Raw genomic sequence first — 19,816 nt, forward strand, 5'->3', positions numbered from 1 at the left:
CATTGCACACATCATCTTACAATGCTTTGCTATGGGATACTTTTGTATCGCCCAAGCTTTTCACACTTGGGATTACTTTAATATGTGCCTAAAGACAAGCTTGTGGCAGCAATTATATTTTTATGATTTTTGTGTTGTTTCTAATGTGCACATTGGAGTTTACCATTGTCGGTTAAGATTTTCCTTCTTGAGTGAAATTCTCTCCACCTGTGCGTCTGGTAGTACTTTTTGCTGGACTCTTTGATTTGTGTCTGATTCTCCTGAGTGAGTTGGAACCTTTTTCCACACTCATTTTACTCTGATCTTGGAGTTAGGACAGTTTTTCTGAAGTCCAACTCAGGACTTAGTAAAACCATACAACTGAGACAGTACAAAACTCCACTCTTAGTATAAGACTGTACCACCTGAATATATGGTAGCGTAGACAGAGCAGCCAGGCTCATCTTAGGAGGGAGAGATGGCTGTAGGAAGGTACAAAGAACTAGTAGTATACCAAGGGTTCAACAGAAACACAACCAGAAATAGAAAAAATAATGGTTTATTATAAATACAGTTCGAGGGGATTGGGTCCTTCGACGTATTCCATATCTATGACATGTAATCACCACAGCTGTGCTGCTTCGGAAACTTTTCCGGCGTCTGCGTCCTGCGTCGATGACGTCGATGCGCCGACGTCGAGGACCTCCTCCGACGTCATCCGATGTGATAAGTAGGACGCACGATGCCCGTAGCCTAAGTTCCGTTTTTTCCGCGAACGTGTTGCTTCGTGTTTCTCGGTTCTAAGCCTCGACTCTTTGGAGTTCTGTTCTTTCTGGTTCTTTGAACCTGTTCGTTTGTGTATTTCCTTCAGCGATGTCTTCCACTTCGTCTTCAACCCCGCGTCCGGGCTTTAAGAAGTGCGGGGAGTGTGGGTCCAAGATGTCGGTGACTGACTCGCACAACGCCTGCCTCTGGTGCCTCGGGGAGGCCCACGACACGGATGACTGTATCGACTGCCAGTCGCTCACGTCCAGAGCCTTACGCGAACGTAAGAAGAAGTTGTCGGTAGGTCGGGTGTCCAAGCCCCGGAAGTCGAAGTCGGCGGGGCTTTCGACGGATGATTCGAGGGGTGACTCTCCGCATCATCGTCGGAAGTCTCGTCCGTCTTCTTCTAGGAGTGGGTCTCGCCACTCCTCAGCCTCTTCGAGGCATTCTCGGAAGCGCCGTCACCGGTCGCCTTCCAGGTCCTCTTCCGAGGATTCTGCCTGTCACGTCGGTTACCCCACCAGCCATGCGACGCCGGAGGAATGGGCTTCCTTCGGGAAGAAAATGTTGGCGATTCTTGAGTCGCAGGGTACTCAGCCGTCCGCGCCCCCGAGTGGGGTCGGCCGTGAGAGGTCGAGAGACACCGCTCGCAAGAGTGGTCGGCACGAGTCACGGGAGCGGTCCCGTTCGGACAAGGAGGCTCGTTCTCGCCGTACCCGTGCCAGGTCCCGGTCCTCGACGCGTTCGAGACCGTGTGCTCCTGTGAAGTCTTCGAGGAAGACATCGACGTCTGAGGCGTCGAGGGCGTCGACAGGCTTTCTCGAGGCTCCGGCTTCGAGGAAGTCGTCGAAGCCATCGACGATCAGGTCGTCGAGGGACACGCTCGGGGCTCCGGCTTCGAGGGCTGTGTCGACGCCGCCGATACTGGAGGCGCTGTATTTGACGTCGACGCCGATTTCCTCGACGCCGATCCTCTCGGCGCCGTTGCCGGTTTTCTCGACGTCGGCGCCGATTCGCTCGACGCCATCGACGCCTTTCGTGTCGGAGGTGCCCCGTGTCACGGGTGTACCCCCTAGGAAGGCTCTGGTTAAGAGCAAGCACTCTCGGGTGCCTTTTCGCCACCTGGAATATATTTCAGAGGCGGATGAGGATTCTGATGGCCTGGTTCCTAGTCAGGTGCCAGATGACATTGTCTCGGGCCATAGTCAGTTTGACGATTTGAGGCAGTCACTGCATGATGCCAGTGGACTGGACTCCTCTCTGGAGGTAGAATTTTGTAGGCCTGAGCCTGGCTCCCATGCCGATTCCTCGTACCGGCGCCTTATGGCTAGGGTGTCTGAGTATCTGGGATGGTCTGCTCCCCCAGGGGAGTTTGTGCAGGATGATCTGACGGACATCCTTGATGTTGGTCCCCCAACTGACCCGGTACTGCCGTTCCATATGGCTTTACAGAGAAGGGTGGCGGCGGCTTGGACTGCTCCGGAGAGTCTCCCGGCGGTGGGCAGATCCTTGTCGCGTAAAGACCATCCAGCCAGTAGCGACCCCTGCTACTTGACCAGGCACCCCACTCCGGAAAGTTTGGTGGTGCAGGCGGCCACGGCCCCGGCAAAGCAGGCGTCGTACCCTACCATCCCTCCTGATAGGGACGACAAACGTTTTGATGGCTGGGCGAAGAAAGTGTTTTCTTCTGGTGGTATGGCGCTTCAGGCGGCCAACTCCATTTGGGCCTTGTCACGTTTCACGCACACTCTGTGGAACTGTGTTGCGTTAGCGGCTGAACATATTCCCGAAGGGGATGAACGGGATGGTTTCCTTGCTATGGTCCAGGATGGTAAGGATGCCATGTGTGAGTCCGTTCAGTCGGGTCTGGACTTGGCTGAATGCGTCAGTAGGTCCATGGCGGCGAGCACCGTGATACGCAGGTTTGCGTGGTTGCGGAAGTCGGGGTTTGCTCCTGATGTGCAGTCCCGGCTCCTCAACATGCCCTTTGACGGTGAACACCTTTTTGGCAGCAAGGCTGACGAGAGCCTTGAGAGGTTGCAGACCTCAAAAGCTGCAGCGAAGTCGTTGGGCGCTGCAGTTTGCCAACCTCTGCCTTTTCGTCCCAAGGGACCGCAGTGGAGGGGTGGTTCCTTTCGCTATTACTCGTCCTTCAGTAAAGCGAGAGGAGCTGGCAGTCATAGAGGCCAACGCAGGGGTACCAGAGGTGGACGACAGGGTACCCGTGGTGCCAATGCCGCTCGGGCAGTTGCCTCTTTGCCCTCAGGTAACGCCGCAGCCGCTCCTACTCAGTCATGAGGCCAGGTCCCATGGTTCGCCGGTTGGGGGAAGGCTGGCGCAGCATCTTGTAGAGTGGCAAGCCATTACTTCGGATGTGTGGGTTCTGGAGATCATAACCCACGGCTACTGTCTTCCCTTTCGGCACAGGCCTCGCGACAATCCACCGGGGAACCTCTCTTTGAAGTGTCCGGATCCGCTCCTTGCGCAGGACATTCAAGCCCTGCTGGAGAAGGGCGCTATAGAACTAGTGCCTGTAGCGGAGAGGAACAAGGGATGGTATTCCCCTTATTTTTTGATTTCCAAGAAAGACGGGGGATTGAGACCCATCATGGACTTGCGCGTTTTGAACAAACTCCTCAGGAAGGACAAGTTCAGGATGGTTACTCTCTCTCAAGTCCTCCAGGCCCTTCAGCTTCAGGACTGGTTGGTGTCACTCGACCTCAAGGATGCTTACTTCCATGTGCCGATCCATCCCAAGCACAAGAAGTACCTGAGGTTCGCGGTTGGTGACTTGCACTTTCAGTTTCGGGTCCTGCCGTTCGGATTGACCTCCGCCCCGAGGGTTTTCACCAAGCTCATGGTGGTGGTGGCAGCGCATCTCAGGCAAGGGGGGATTCACGTCTACCCCTACCTGGACGATTGGTTGATCAGGGGGAGCTCTCCCGAGCAAGTCCTGGATCATCTGTCCGTCACCTGCCACTCCCTTCACAGGCTGGGCTTCTCCCTCAATTTAAAGAAGTCCCATTTGACGCCAACACAGAGGCTCCAGTACATCGGAGCAGTGCTCGACACTTCCCTGGGGCAGTGTTTTCCTCCCCAGGTGAGGGCTCTTCACATTCAGCAGATGGTGCACAAGTTTCAGCAGGCCCAGACGCTCCCAGCGTTCGTGTTCTTGAGGTTGCTCGGCCTCATGGCATCCTGCATTCTTCTGGTGCCAGAGGCTCGCCTGCGAATGAGATCTTTGCAGTGGGCACTCAAGACGCAATGGTCGCAGTCCTCCGGCAGGATGTCGGACCCGGTTCAGGTGCCGCCCTCGATCGCCCAGGACCTTCTGTGGTGGGCCGTCGAAGGCAACTTGATGAAGGGGGCTCCATTTTGGCTTCCCTGGCCGGAGGTGTCAATCGTGACGGATGCATCCCTCGCGGGATGGGGAGCTCATGCCAACGGGCTGACAGTCAGCGGTCGTTGGTCATCCGTCGGAGTCCAGACTCCATATCAATCTGTTGGAGCTGAGGGCCGTCAGGCTAGCCCTGAAGGCTTTTCTGCCGACTGTGAGAGGAAAGAATGTCCTGATCCTGACGGACAACACAGTGGCCATGCACTACCTCAACAAAAAGGGGGGGGCAGGGTCACTTCCTCTGTGCAGGGAGGCGATGCAGCTTGGGTTCTGGGCCATCCAGCAGGAAGTTTCGATCTCGGCAGTTCATCTGGCCGGAGACGAAAACGTGACGGCGGACGCTCTGAGCAGGCACAGCGCGATCTCTCACGAGTGGGAGTTGGCTCAGGAGATTCTCTTGGAGATCTTCGCCCTTTGGGGGACCCCTCAAGTGGATCTCTTCGCCTCCAGTGTCAACCGGAAGTGCGAAAGGTTTTGCTCGCGGGAATTTCCTCCGAAAGGAGCCTTGGGAGACGCGTTCGTGGTGGAGTGGTCATTCCCGCTGCTGTGCGCGTTTCCTCCAGTCCCCGTCATCCCGCAAGTGCTGCGGAGGTTACGGAAGTTCGGTTCCCGGATGATCCTCATTGCTCCGGCGTGGGCTCGGAGGACGTGGTACCCGGACCTTCTCGACTTGTCCATCTGCCCTCCACGTCGTCTTCCCTACCGAGACGATCTGCTCTCACGGGAGGGGGGTCAGGCAGAGGTCGGATCCCTCAACCTTCACGCTTGGCTTCTGAAAGGTTGAGGTATATGGATTGGGACCTCCCTGAAGACGTGATGGAGGTGTTGCTTTCGGCCCGTAGGCCAGCAACGAAGTCTCTGTACCGTTGCCGTTGGCGTAAGTTCTGCGACTGGTGCAGAGTTCGGAATGTGGATCCTTTTGCATGTGACATCCCCATGGTTCTGTCCTTTTTGCTTTCTCTGGCCCACAGGGGCTTGCAAGTGGGTACCATTAAAGGTTACCTGGCGGCGCTGTCCATCTTTAAGCGCTCGTCTGAAGAGTGTTCTTACTTTAAAATCCCTTTAATTTCACAGTTTCTGAAATGGCTCACTAATGTGTTCCCTCCGTCACCTTTCCTGGTGCCCGGTTGGGATTTAAACCTTGTTCTTAGGTTTCTTATGGGTGCTCCGTTTGAGCCTTTACATTCTTGCCCTTTGTGGCTGTTAACTCTTAAAACTGTGTTTTTAGTTGCGGTTACTTCCGCTTGCAGAGTGAGTGAGTTACAGGCACTTTCAGTTAAGCCACCCTTCACTGTTTTTCACAAGGACAGGGTTGTCCTTCGAGTTCGTCCTTCTTTTCTTCCGAAGGTAGTGACGGAATTTCATTTAGCCCAGAAGGTTGTTCTTCCGGCATTCTATCCTCCTCCGCATCCTGGTAAGGAAGAGGAGAGGCTCCATAGGCTTGATGCTAGGAGAGCTTTAAGCTTTTATGTTTCACGCATGTCCCGGGTCAGAGTGGACGATCAACTCTTTATTGGTTACGCTGGAAAGCGTTTGGGGCAAGCTGTGACGAAACAGACTTTGTCCCGCTGGATTATTTTGGCCATCTCGGAGTGTTACCGCTTGGCGGGTAAGGACCCACCGGCTGGCTTACGGGCCCATTCTACCAGGGGTGTGGCTGCATCTACTGGCCTGCAGAGGGGTGTTCCTATTCGCAACATCCGTGATGCAGCCACCTGGGCTTCAGTACATACATTTGTACGGCATTATTCCCTCGATTCCATCAGGGGGCAGGATCTGGCCTTTGGCAAGGCGGTCCTTTGCTCGGCTATTTGATTGGCTATTCTAAAATTTTGCTTCTAAATGCTTTCCCTCCTCCTTGTTTTGGTACTGCTTTGGGAGTCTGTCATAGATATGGAATACGTCGGAGGACCCAATCCCCTCGAAGAACAAGTTACTTTCTTACCTGGTAACGTTCTTTCGATGGGATGGTCCGACGACGTATTCCATATCGCTCCTGCCCTGCCTTCCCCGCTGCAGAATTTCTTTTGCGATTGCAGCTTACGTTCAGCAAGGCTTTGTGTCTGACTGGCAGTTGACTTATGTCACACGTTCTGGGGGAAAAAACTACAACTGAGGCTACGGGCGTCGTGCGTCCTACTTATCACATCGGATGACGTCGGAGGAGGTCCTCGACGTCGGCGCATCGACGTCATCGACGCAGGACGCAGACGCCGGAAAAGTTTCCGAAGCAGCACAGCTGTGGTGATTACATGTCATAGATATGGAATACGTCGTCGGACCATCCCATCGAAAGAACGTTACCAGGTAAGAAAGTAACTTGTTCTTCTCCAGAATGGGGTCTGGCATGGATTAACATGCTCATGAATATTCCCCGTCGTCAGGGTGGGAATCCTCGGTAAAAGAAAATTTAGTTTGTTTCATTTCTGAACTGTCTTTCTCCCATAAACCAATCACGGAGTTCTGCGTCGTACTGCCCTCCACCTAAGCCCCTCCTATGGCAGCCATCTTCAGATTTTTATAGCACGTTCAAGTGCTGGGAGTCCTCGCATTTCACTCTTCGAGCTTTTCTGCGTTTTTTCCACTTTTGAAAACTTAATTTTTTTCGGTCAATCGAGCCCGTGTGCTCCATCTACTATCTACCAATTAACGGTACCGACTTTCTTCAGCGCCCCTCAAGGGCGAATTTCGTCGAGTGGTGTTCTTGGAAGCTTCCAGAAGTTCTTCAGGCCTACTCTGCGTGGATCATGTTGGAGGAGAAGAATCACAGTGCTTCCCTCTTTAAGCTTTGCTCCGGCTGCGGTTTGCAGAATGTGTTCTCGGACGATGAGCATTCCCAGTGCCTGTAATGTCTCCACCCACGCACAAGGAAGAAGATTGCGTGATTTGCTGTGGTTGGAGACCAAGGCTCCCCAGGGGCAGGCCTCTCCCGGATCCGGTAAACCTGAGCAGGCTTCTAAGTCCTTTGAGGGCGCCCCACCCGTGGGGGTCCAACACAAGGCCAAGCACTGCAAGTCTGCTTCCGTTGGGGTCGCCGCTGGTGCGGGTCCCGCAATGGTCAGGGCGCAATTATCTCCGTCTGCATCGGTCTCCAGCTACCACTCTTGGCTCTTCGTCCAAGAGGAATCAGCTAACCCGGGGAAGTTGAGAGAGACTCTGGAGAAGGCCAAGCAGGAGAAGGCCAAGCAGGGTATGGTGTCAAACCTACTTGTGAAGAAGGCCAAGCAGGACAAGAGGTCCAACCCAGCCCCGAAGGAAAAGGCCAAGCAGGACAAGGTGTCTGACTCGGCCGTGAAGGAGAAGGCCAAACAGGTCAGGGGAGCTGGCCTCTCTTTGAAGGCCCATGTACACTAGGCCAAATCATCATCCTCCATAGAGTTGGTGGTGGTGTCACTCTCAAAGGCTGTAGGGGCAGACCCGGCCCAGGGTACCCCGACGACGGCCAGGGTAGCGCTTCCTCCCAGGAGGGAGGCTTCCAGCAAGCCAGTTTAGAAGACTCCGGAGAAGAGGATGCCGGACATCAGCCCGAGACTGACCCATCTGGACCTCTGAAGAAAATGGGTGGGGGCGCTGAAGGTCTCCTAGGAACGGACATTTCTTTGTCCGACGAGGATCAGATCACGTCCATCCATACCGTCCAGGGACGAGGCCGACAAAGGGAATGTCAGGGAATCGCCCTCCAGAGGTGATGACGGGGATACCATCTTTGGGGACGATGACAAAGCTCCTGATCCCCGCGGTCCTATTCCTCGAGATGACAGAGCCCCTGGGCACAGCGCGCCTGCACCCCAGGTGCCACCAAAGGATATTTCACTGGACATCCTTTCGACTCTCCACACACTGGTGTCAGAGCTATAGAGGAGGATGCCGACGGGCTCTTCGCCCGTTCCACCCGCGGCACTGGCTCCGGCCACACTGTTGGCACTGGGGGAACCGCCGACCAAGAAGAGGAGGAGGCATCACACACCTCCATGCCACCCATCGACACCCTCTTCCCTGAGGGAGATGGAGACGGACATGGCGATGACGGCACGGATGATGACAGCGGGCTGGGAGACCCCACCACCCCCCCGTTGCCTATGCCCAGAGCTTTTCCGCCAGACAAATTTGGTTCCTTCCATTCGCTGATCGCCCGAGCATTGGAACTTTTCCAACTCACTCAAGAAGGAAGAATTATTATATCAGTGCCGGGAGGAAGACCATCCCTTTGGTCCTGCTCCTAGATAATATTTGGGATGAAGGGCTGGCTCTGCTGAGGAACCTCTCCACAGCACCAGCGAAGAGAGACCGGTTGGAGAAAAAGTACAGGGTGCCGGACTCCGTACCAAAATGCCTTCGGTGTCAACCGTCACCAGACTCGGTGGTCTCGGCAACCACCAGGAAGAAATTGCAGGCTTCGGCATCTTCTTCTTCCTCCCCTCCGGACAACAAGGGGAAGAAATTGGATTCCATGGGTAGAAAGGTTATCTACTCATCAGCGACGACGGTCAAGGCTGCCAGTGCCCTCTCGATCGTGACTAGCGAGAACTTTGGTATAAATTGGCTGCGCTGCTGGACTTCCTCCCCAATGACAAGCGGGTAGAGGCGTTGGAGATCCTGCAAGAAGAAGTGGTGTTGGACCACGCCATCATGGTGGCGCTGGACATCACGGACACAGGTTTTTGACAGATGGGGAGCGGAGTCTGCCTTTGCGGGCGTGGCTGGCTCAAGGCCACCAACTTTAGACAGGAGGTCCCCACGAGGGTTCTGGACATGCCCTTTGACGGGGACAACCTATTTGGAAAAGCGGTGGAAGAATCACTCCAGGCCATCAAGACGGACAGAGACGTCACATGCCCTAGATACCCTGCAGCAACGTCGACAGTCCTTTCATTCCTCAGGAGGGAAGTCTTTCAGATCTTTGAAGGGTTTCGGCGTGGGCTGATCCTTTTACTGCCAACCCTCCCGCTCCTTGACACAGGAAACCAACAGGGGTCGCTCCAAGGCCTTTGGGGGCAGACGCCGTCGTCGTCAAGGTCTGCAAGGTGGGCCTTGGACCTCCAAGCAAGACTGAACCGGCCAAGACGTCGGGCCTCACCCATGCACCCTGGTGGTAGGCCAGCTGGCGAACTTCGTCGGTGTGTGGGAGATCATCCCCACCGACCTTTGGGTGCTGGACGCTCTTGCCCATGGACACACTCTGGAATTTGAACTTAAGTGTCATTGTATACTACCGGTGGCCCGGCAGGAACTATACTTCCCTCAACTGTTGTTGGAAATCCCAGCCATGTTACAGAAAGGGGCAATCGAGCTGGTTCCACAGCGACTTCAGGGTTCTGGAGTCTACTCCAGATATTTGCTCATAAGAAAGAAGACTGGGGGCTGGAGGCCCATTCTCGACCCACGGCGACTCAACAAGTAGATCAAGTCCCAGAAGTTCCGGATGGTCACTCTACAACACGTGCTCGGCCAACTGCAGCAGGGAGACTTTCTGCCGTTGTTGGCTCTGGGGGACGCTTACTTCCACGTCCCCATACATGCAAAGCATTGCAAGTTCCTGCGTTTCGTGGTCCAGGTGCTGCATTACCTGGTGCTCCTATTCGGACTGAAGTCGGTGCCGAGAGTCTACACCAAATTCCTGGCTCCGGTGGCTGCCCATCTGCGACTACAGGGGATCCACGTGTACCCTTATCTGGATGACTGGCCATGTCAAAGGAAATCGCTGTCGAACACATGGCACGGACCGTCCAGCTGCTGACAAACCTGGAGTTCTCAGTGAATTATGCAAAGTCCTGCTTGACTCCATCGCAGGACACTCTATTCCTAGGATCCAGACTCAACACCGTGGCTTGCCTGGTAGCTCTGTCGAAGGAGAGGATATCAGCCATCCTGGCCAAAGTGTAACGGCCGTTGGCACTGAAGATCGCCACAGTGTGGACCATCAAGTTGCTGCTCGGCATGATGTCATCGTGCATATACCCGATTCGGCTCTGCAGACTGTGGATGCCTTCACTCCAGCAGTTCCTCGATGCCTGTTTGCTCCAGGTGACCGGAAGCTTCCAGGACAGGCTCGCGCTCTACGAGGAGTTCCGTTGAGCGATAAGTTGGTGTAGCATGCGCTCCAATATCACGGGAGGCACAGACTTTCAGAGCCCCCCATACCAGGAGACGGTCACGACGGACGCTTGTCTGGAAGGTTGGGGAGCCCACACCGGGCATCTTCGCGCCAGAGGCCTGTGGCAAACAGAAGGGAAGACGCTGTATATCAACGTTCTGGAACTACAAGCAGCGTTTTGGGCCCTACAGTTTCTACCATCCTTCAAGGGCAAGGTGGTAAGGGTCTTCACAGACAATGCCACCAAAATGTTTTACATCCAGAAGCAGGGGGGAACCAGATCCCTAGCGCTCTCGAAGGAGGCACAGGACTTGTGGCACTGGGCCGTCGCCCAGGGGATGTTCCTCATTCCGTTCCACCTGGCAGGAGTAAAGAACACTGTTGCCGACTCTCTCAGCAGGGAGCTAGGCTCTTGCCACGAGTGGGAGCTTCAGCAGGATCAAGTGGACAGCCTGTTTCTCAAGTAGGGCAATCCCCAGATGAATCTGTTTGCGACAGCGACGAACACCAAGTGCCGGAGGTACACCAGCAGGTTCCCCCAGCCGGGGAGCATGGGGGACGCATTCTCCTTCGCTTGGGACTGCATGTTCTTGTACGCGTTCCCTCCGTTGCCGCTGCTACTAAATGTCATCAGTCAACTCAGACGGTACCAGTGCAGGATGATCCTCGTCACACCAGCATGGCCGAGGCAGATCTGGTACTCTGACCTTCTCAGCATGTCAACATCCCCGCCAATCAGCTGCCAGTGGTAGCGGATCTTCTCGCCAGAGAAAGAGGCGCAATTCTGCACCACGACCCAGGATCGCTGAACCTGAATGCATGGCTCCTGCAGCATTAAAGTTCGGTGGTTACGAGCTTCTGGCGGACTGCAGGGAGGTGCTCCCCAAGGCCAGGGCATTGTCGTCTTTGAAGGGCTATGGAAACACTTTGTGACCTGGTGCCGTACGTAGAAGATCAACCGTCTGAGGGTCACGGCCCCCCGGGTGCTTCCGTACTTACTATCTTTGGCTAAATCGGGGCTGGCGCACTCCTCCATCAAGGTGCATCAAGGCGGCTATTTCCTGTTACATCAGTCTCAGCGAAGGTCCTCCCTAGGGTCGCACCATCTAGTCCAGGAATTAATCAAGGGACCGTTTGCTCGTTCCCGCCGTTGAAGGCTCCGGCCCCGGCACCGGCGTGGGACCCAACCTGGTGCTGACTAGGCTCATGGGCCCCATTCGAACCTATGCATGCAGCTTCGCTAAAGTTTGTCGTGAAAGACAGCTTTCCTCGTGGCCATCACCTCTGCATGACAAGTCTGTGAGATCCAGACCCTGTCCTGCAAGCCACCTTATCTGACTTTCCACGAGACGAGGGTGGTGCTGCGGACGCACCCCTCCTTCATGCCCAAGGTTCCGTCGGACTTTCATCTCAATGAACCCTTGGTGTTGCCTGTGTTTTTTCAGACACCCTTGTCGCCGGCTGAAATGACTTTGCACTCGCTGGATGTGGCTCGAACGCTAAAGTTCTATGTGGCCCGCACAGAAAGTTTCCGGAAAACTTCTCCACTTTTTGTGCACTTTGGTCCTGTGAACCATGGGAAGGCCCTATCCAAGGCTTCCATTTCCAGGTGGCTATCCGGCTTCATCTCCCATTGTCACTGGTTGGCTAACTGACCGTTGCTTGGCCGCCCGAGAGCCCATTCAACCAGAGCAATCGCTGCAACTATGGCGCTCCTGTCTGGTGTGCCCCTGCTGGACATCTGCAGGGCTGCTACGTGGAGGTTGACGTACACCTTCACGAGATTCTACTTTGTCGACAGCGATTCCAGAGAGGAGTCCAGAGTCGACCAAGCAGTGCTGCGCAACCTGTTCGCTTGAAGGTGAGCCTGGTGAGGAGGTAAGAGATGCTTATGTTGAGCCTTGCCACCTCCCGTGGATGTGCATGTGTATACTGCTGTGTATTGTTTATTCATGAGCATGTTAATCCATGCCAGACCCCATGCTGGAGAAGGAACAAGTTACTTACCTGTAACTGTTGTTCTCCAGCATGGGTCTAGCATGGATTCACATGCGAACCATCCCGCCTGCCCCTCTGCGTCTCTTCTCTTGGTCCTACTGCCACCTTACGTGCTACCAAATCTGCAGATGGCTGCCAGAGTGTAGGGGCTTAGGTATAGGGCGATCATTGGCGGGGGTAGTATGACCCCCAGAGCTCAGTGATTGGCTGTTAGGAGAAATACAGTTCAGAAATGCAACTGAAACTGACCTTTTCTGTGCTGTCTAGTCAAATGGTCGACAGACAAAGGGTCGACAGTCAAAAGGTCGACACAATTTGGTCGACAGGTCAAATGATCGCATTTTTTTTAGTTATATATATATTTTTTTAGGTTTTCGTTTGGGGGAAAAAAAGAAAAATTTTAAAAAATTAAACATTTTTTTTATCATTTGACCTTTCGACCTTTTGGTGTCGACCATTTGACCTGTCGACCCTTTAGATTCGATCATTTGACCTACAACCCTTTTCTGTTACAGAGGATTCCCAGCCGGACAACAGGGAATATTCATGAGCATGTGAATCCATGCCAGACCCATGCTGAGAACAGTTACAGGTAAGTCACTTGTTCCTTATGTCCATCTACTGTGGCTAGCCTCCACCCCTCAGCACCCACCTTGTACAGTACTTGGTCAGGCCATCATCGTGAGTCAGTTCTGGATCCCACTAGTGTCTTGCGCTCATTGAGATGGGCAGCACCAAAGCGCGGGTTGCCCCGTTGGCATACACTTTCTTCTTTTACCTGTAATGTCTAGTGTGGGCAGGTGTGTGTTCCACACTAATATGGCCCCTTCCCCTGGCCGTGACACATGCCTGTCGCAGTGATTGTGTCCTGCACGCCCTGTCTGTGTATGAGGAGCCAGTGCCAATCTTGGTAGTAAGCGATCACTGGCTGATGTGTGCCCTGTGTTCTGGCAGCCACCCTTTTGTTTGTTTTCAGCTGCTTACACTCATGCAGCTTTGTTCTGTCTAGTGTGCCCGTTACCTGGCTGTATACTGAGGTCCCTGCTTCCCATCCGACCTGCGATTAATAATCCGACAATCCCCCCATGCCTTTTAGGATGTGGATTATACTTGCATGTGCTTCACTCGGCAGCCTTTTCTCCCTCCCAGCTCGGTTATGGATTCACTGGCAATGCTCTGACGGCCTCCCCTCCGGTGTACATATGGGGTCGGCGGATTCCTCCGGCCCCTGCTGTTAGGGTGAATTCTCTGTATAGGCTAATTTCCCAAACCTAGTGAGTCCCCCAACAGCTTTGCTGGATTTTTGGGATTTATTTTTTTCTCCTGCTAAGGGTGAGACTCTCTTTCTCCCACTCTTAGACATGATTTGAGATATCCTTTGACTTTGTAATGTGTTTTATGGGCTATGGGGTCTTTTACTCCATAGGGTTTCATGTATTTTTTGTAAGTGTGTTACACAGCACCCTCAGTGCAGTAACACAGGGGTGTCATAGTGACCCCCAAACATATACTCCATACCCTGGGACTGACTACTGTCTCCCAGGGCATGTAAAGTCACCATTGACTTTACTAGTCTTAAATTGTGAACAGAACCAGTACAAACCATCATATTGTGGAAGTACTGGTAGGGGTAATTAGATTGCCCCTGGGTCTGTTTTTCTTGGGGGCACTGTGCAGTCCCCCCTCGTCGAGTTTCTGGCTGGTGACAGTGGTTACCACGCGAAATATTCCCCCGGAATATTTCCTATGGGATTTTCCCATTCATTTTAAATGCACCACTTTTTTGGTGCAATGTTAAAGATACCGCTGGGTTATTTATTTAATATTTATTCCCCGTTGGGTCTTTTTGCCAGGACTCGGTTTTAAAATGGCGTTTGTGTTCGCTTCTGTAACTCCAACCCAAGTCGAGCCCTTTGTTCCACTTTTGGTGGGCTTCTGCACAGAAGCCACCAAAAGTGGTGCCACTCTGTCTGGGTCTACAGGATGTGTGGGGGGGGGGTTTAGGCACCCTAGACTGGGTTGCCTCAGCAGCTCAAGTCGCACTCTTGTGTGATTGGCCCAGTGGTGAGACGCCCGGCTCACCACTTAGCATGTTTGAGTGACAGCTAGGACTGATGAATGGGGGTTTTCTGCATAAAAGCAGGGCTTTGGGGACTGGAACTTCACATGTCGCCACAGGACCAAAGAATCCGAAGAGGAAGAAGCTGAGCCGACCTGCAACGACGACACCACCGGTGGAGCCCTGCTGAACCGCCTCACCACTTCCCGACGACAGAGAAGATCTTCGTCCTGGAGAGTCTTCTTCCTTTGAACTGGTGGGAATAAAGTTAACCCTCTTTTCGCCTTCCTGGATCGTCTCGTGGTCGAATCGCCCGTGCCAATCACCCCGGCGGCCGGATAGCCACGCTTCACCACTACCGCGAATAAAAGGGTAGTACCTTTTAACCGGGAAACTCCACGGCTGGTTTCTTCCCTGCCAGTGCAATGACCTCCAGCTTTCCTCCACATCGAGATCTTCTCTTCCCCTGGACGAAGCACTGGCTTGCACCCGCTGCCAGGAACAACTGCCCCCGCTGGAGCTTTCTCACCATTTCAGGTACTGTGTCCCGCCTGGTCTCCCTTGCAACAGACTGTTCAAGGTGTCCCGTAAATCCTTGACTCTCTATCCTGGGGTTACCTGGGACCTGTTAACTAACTTCCTCTGAACTGATCAAACTCTTTTTGAACTATCTGCAAAGACTTTTAAAGTATAATTCAACTGTGTGATCTTGGACACATTCCGCCTTGCTCTCTCCAAGAGTGGGCCTGGCCTATGAACTTTCTTGCTCTACAGTAGACTCTGCCTTTCCTGACTTGCTGTGGTTCTTTTAAAAGTGTTGGTATTTTGTGCTTTCCTAATTCTTCCTTTTCCCTCCCTTTTTAACTAACTTATTGGAGTGCCATCTTAGGTTAAGCGCTCACCTCTGTCTGCAAATAAGTGGTTTTTTAACTAAGACTTGTTCAAAAGTAATCAGGGATGTATATATATTGATAGTGACTGTGTTTGAACTTGCTTGCCATATTAGTGTTATTGTATTTTACAAGTGTGTTTTTAAATAAATAATTATATACTTTTATACCAAAGCTCTGGTCAGTGTTTGCTTGTGCTACTGTATCTTTGTACCTATTGTGTATACTCTATATACTGTCTAACTCTTCTTGAGAGAAGTTTGGCTGCTCAGCCACAGCTACCAGGTAAATCTGGGTGGTACAGACTGCTACCAATTGGGTTTACTGCCAACACCTGTAGTCCTAAGCCTTTTGCATTGGTCCCTAAGGGAACTGCACAGGTTTCTGCCTAACACCTGCCACCCTCCTCTTGACACGGCTTGCACTCTACTCTACTCTGTAATGTAATTCTCCTTTCTGCTGCGCTGCAGGACACCCCCACCTTCAGGCTTCAACCTCACCTCGTCCTTCTTCCCCTTCAACGTACTCCTTCTGCTCCAGGATGGACCTCCTCTCTCCGTCTCCTGGACCCACACCACTCCAATGCTTAACTGACCTTCCCGCCGACTCACCATGCATGCCGACAGTAGTCGGTTCTTACTCCGATCCATCTTTGGTGCATGGAGACCCTCGACCAAGGGAGTCGAGAGACTCCACAGGCACCGGACCCCTTGTGCTTTGGTGTGCTTAAAGTGTTTGCTCCGCTGTTGGGCTATGCAGGCACCTTGTTGCTCCCGTGCACCTCGTTTCCGTGGCCGACTTCTCCTCTACGCACTACTCCTTCACGTCAGCAGCATCTTCTGTGGTCTCTCTGTGCCTTTCACCACCCAGACTCGTCTCCTCAGCTTGTGGATTCTCAGTTTTGCTTTGTTCGGTACGCCGAACTGCACTGCACAGGGCACCTCTCGCACGATCACTTCTGCTTGTCCTTCACAAAGGCCTATTCGACCGGGGAGGGGGAATGAGGCTGCCAAGCCCCCGGGTGCACCGCTCACCACCCAAACCCCGCTCTGTGTTCCTTTTGTCCTCTGGAGTGCTGCTGGTCTCTACATTCAACCACCATTTTGTCGTCCTGCTACAGGTCGGGTTGCAAGCTGATGCTTGACAATCCGCTCCCCATCTCTCCTCTGCTTATCACACCTTGTACCTGCAAACTTCATGCATCCATAGTAATGTTTGCAGGAAATTTAACCTGTTATTATCCAAGTTTTCAAGCAGGATCGTTCCAAATCTCCGGGAGCTGAAGGAAAAGGTGTCCTTACAGCATGGATGTTAGCCACGCCCCCCAGGGTTGTTATCGTTATTAGGGTATTTAATTGAGCTCAGGCCTAGCTTTAGGAATTAACGAGGCGCTTTACAATCTCAGGTGGGGGGAGAACACCATGAGGGAAGCAGAGAAAAAGGGGGTACAGAACTAACTGGAGGGCGAGGGTTGGCAATTGGCAGCAAGGTTTCTACAAACAACCAGGGGAGGAGACAGTGGGGAACAGTTCACCAAGTCGCAGGTAGGGCGGAGAGTGCAGGGTGTGTGTACCTAGATGTTAGGGAGGAACCATTCCTTTAAGAGGAAGGTCTTGAGCTCTTTCCTGAACTGTAGAAGCGATGGGGAAAGTCTGATTTTGATGGGAAGGAGGTTCCAGAGTCTTGGAGCATAGAAAAAGAATGCCTATCTTCTGATTCTTTTTCCTGCACCGTCATAGTTTACGGCTGCACATTTCCGTACTCATGGTGGATCACATGCCTTCGGAGATGTTTCTCAATATGGTTGCTTGGGGACTTAAGGGTGACAGCCTTGTAGATGATGCAACAGGATTTAAAGATGATACAAGCTTTCAGTGCGAGCCAGTGCAGTCTGATGAGGGTCAGGGTGATATGTTTGAATTTGCGCAGTCCTTTGAGTCTTGCTCTGACATGCAGCATCTCAGGGGTGACAGGGTAGTTGCCGGAAGGCCTTCCAAAAGGGCATCCAGGTGGGAGAGGACCAAGGCTGTCTTCGATGGAGGATATCTTGAGGCCGATCTGCCTATTATCTGCATATTGATGGATGTGGATGTTGGGCGGATCGAGGAGGGTTCCAAGCAGTTCCATGTAAAGATTGAAGATCACAGGGACAGGATGTATCCTCGCAGGACTCCACAGGTGATGGGTAGAGTGGGGATCTGGAAGAATCCATTTGTACGAAATGTTGATAAATAGCAAGGCAGGATTTGAACTGGCTGAGGATGATATCGCTGATCACAATACAGTGATGTAGGTCGTCAGTGAGTGTCTGGTGGTCTACTGTGTCAAATACTGCTGAGTGGTCAAGGAGAACTAGGAGGCAAGAATGGCCATCGCGGATTTTAAAGGCATTGTAGATTAACATGATGGTAGCCATTTCTGTGCTGCATCTGGGTCTGAAGCCAGATTGGCAGCGCTGAAGGAGGTAATGGGCTTCAATGTGTTGGAGGAGTTGCGCGACTACTGCTTTCTCAAGCATCTTACCTAGGAAGGGAAGATGGGTGTTGGGGCAGTAGTTACTGAGATCGTCAGTACCCAGTGTTGGTTTCTTAAGAGATAGGAGGATTTGCCCGGTCTTGAGGGTCAAAGGAAGGTGCCTTTCGTTCGGGAGCTGTTGATGATTGTCCAGTAATGGAGGAGTGCTTCAGTAGGAAGGCTCTTGAGTACAGAGGCAGGGAGGATGTCATCTGCATACAATGTGGTCTTGAGGGGTGCTAAGGTGACATGAGTGAAAACCAGTAGTTGTCCCTGATTAGACAACTACTGCATGTTTGGTGCAGATCCTTACCGTTGGTGGGCTTGGACTTGCTTTTAGGCTGGATTTTGGATAAATGAAGCTCGGGGAACTTTTTGTGCAGTCACTCTTGGACCCCCGCGACTTAATGCAGCATAAAATTGTTAGTGTCGCACTGGTGGGAGCAGAGAACGGAGACATAGAGTTCCCCCACTCCTTTGCAAAAAGTGAAAAAGGGTTTCTGCGCCCATCTATTACTGCGCAACAGTGAAGTTCAGGTATCAACCAAAACCAGATTTTCTTGATTCATCTTATATTTATTTGATAGCCCATAAGGATGACGCGTGTTTCGGCACCCTAAGTGTGCCTTTTTCAAATCTGGGCATTAAGGCTTGATATACTATATACAAGATAGCAAAATTTCAATAAAATTTAAGTTCAATGGCAATTTATGTGATATATAGATAAAACAGATTCCCAGGCGTTCCCAAAAAACCAAATGCATATCGATCATATTATCCATCATATGACCCGAACAGATCAGCATTTTTGTTAAAAACACAAAACAAACTATATCACCAGTTTGTTTACACAACATTATGATTCAGAGAAAACATGTGTAAATCCATGAAAACATAAAAACATAAGACATACCGTCATGGCGCCCAAATGTGGTGACGGGACATGAGAAAAGGTCGTAGCGTGAGCGATCACCGTGGGAGAGGAAGGGGAGGGAGGGAAACATCATTGGTAGAACAGGAAAAAAATAACAGAAAAGAACTAGAGATTAGTTTATATTTCACTTGCTAGTTAAATTTAGAATAGATCTGTCTCCAGATAGGGCTTACCTATCGTCGGAATGCGTGCACTGATCTCGTGTTATCAGAGAGAGTCCCATCAGATTCATAGCGCTGCGAGCACTTCAACAAGGAAAAAGGAGCATAGTGGGAGAATATGTTAATTTCCCCTACTTGATACTGTCGAAGTTTTATTTTTGTGTTAGAGTTTTATTTCTATCAGGATTCGGGTATCAGACAATCCACCTGTTTATTATAAAATTATTAATTAATTATTCATACTCAAGTACCCTACCTGGAGATGTTGCATTTAAATGTTAACTAGGTTACGTTTTCTCCAGGTTTCTAATAGGAGCAGAAACTCCAGCATAGAGATTAAACTCAGTCATTAAAAGAGACGTATATTCGTAAAGCATGCATGTCTTGTATTCCTCATTCAGATGGATGAGCGTTCGTGAAGTAAATAAACACCAGGACTTTTAAAGAGTGTTCCGTGCATATGCATATCGTATCGTCCACAAAACAAAGCGGCATGTGTAAACCCGCCTGTTTGATTGCGGACCTGTTTTTGATTGGGAGACTATTTGGGTGGGCTTCCGCTGCCCTTCAGCGCTTACCTTAACAATCTGGTTTCCTGCTTCACGCGTCGGGTTCTACTAAGGGCCCTTTACGGCAGCCGCGGAGCATATATGTAGTGTTGCCTAGGCAACTGAGTTGTCATACTTCCATTTCTGTCTGAGTAGGTCTGTCGGCCATGTTTTGGGATAAAAAGCTCAATGAGAGTCTAAATTACGTTAAGTCACAATCTATTCTTGACCATTTAAGCATACACTTGTCCTTTTGATATTTAAAGGAAAAGGATTAACCATAGGTGCGCGGGTGAGAAATGGGCTTCAGTAATTTTACTGCCAGTGCCACGTGTATTTTGGAGGACATGCTCCCAGAGATACATGGGAAATGTAGTTTTCCACCGAGGGGGAGACAATTTATTATGTGTGCTCCTTTCTGAGGTTTTTTATCCACTTTTCCATATTTAATTCATTTAAATGTGCACATTATGTTCG

General features: G+C 51.8%; 1 protein-coding gene across 1 annotated transcript in view; it reads left to right on the top strand.

The window, feature by feature from the left end:
* The window catches only part of MEGF8 (multiple EGF like domains 8), a 1,665,761-nt gene that overhangs the window by 401,568 nt on the left and 1,244,377 nt on the right, over positions 1 to 19,816 (top strand). The window lies entirely within an intron of this gene.

This window comes from Ambystoma mexicanum, chromosome 1q (assembly GCF_040938575.1).
Source record: "Ambystoma mexicanum isolate Mex_15411 chromosome 1q, UKY_AmexF1_1, whole genome shotgun sequence".
Taxonomy (NCBI): Eukaryota; Metazoa; Chordata; class Amphibia; order Caudata; family Ambystomatidae; genus Ambystoma; species Ambystoma mexicanum.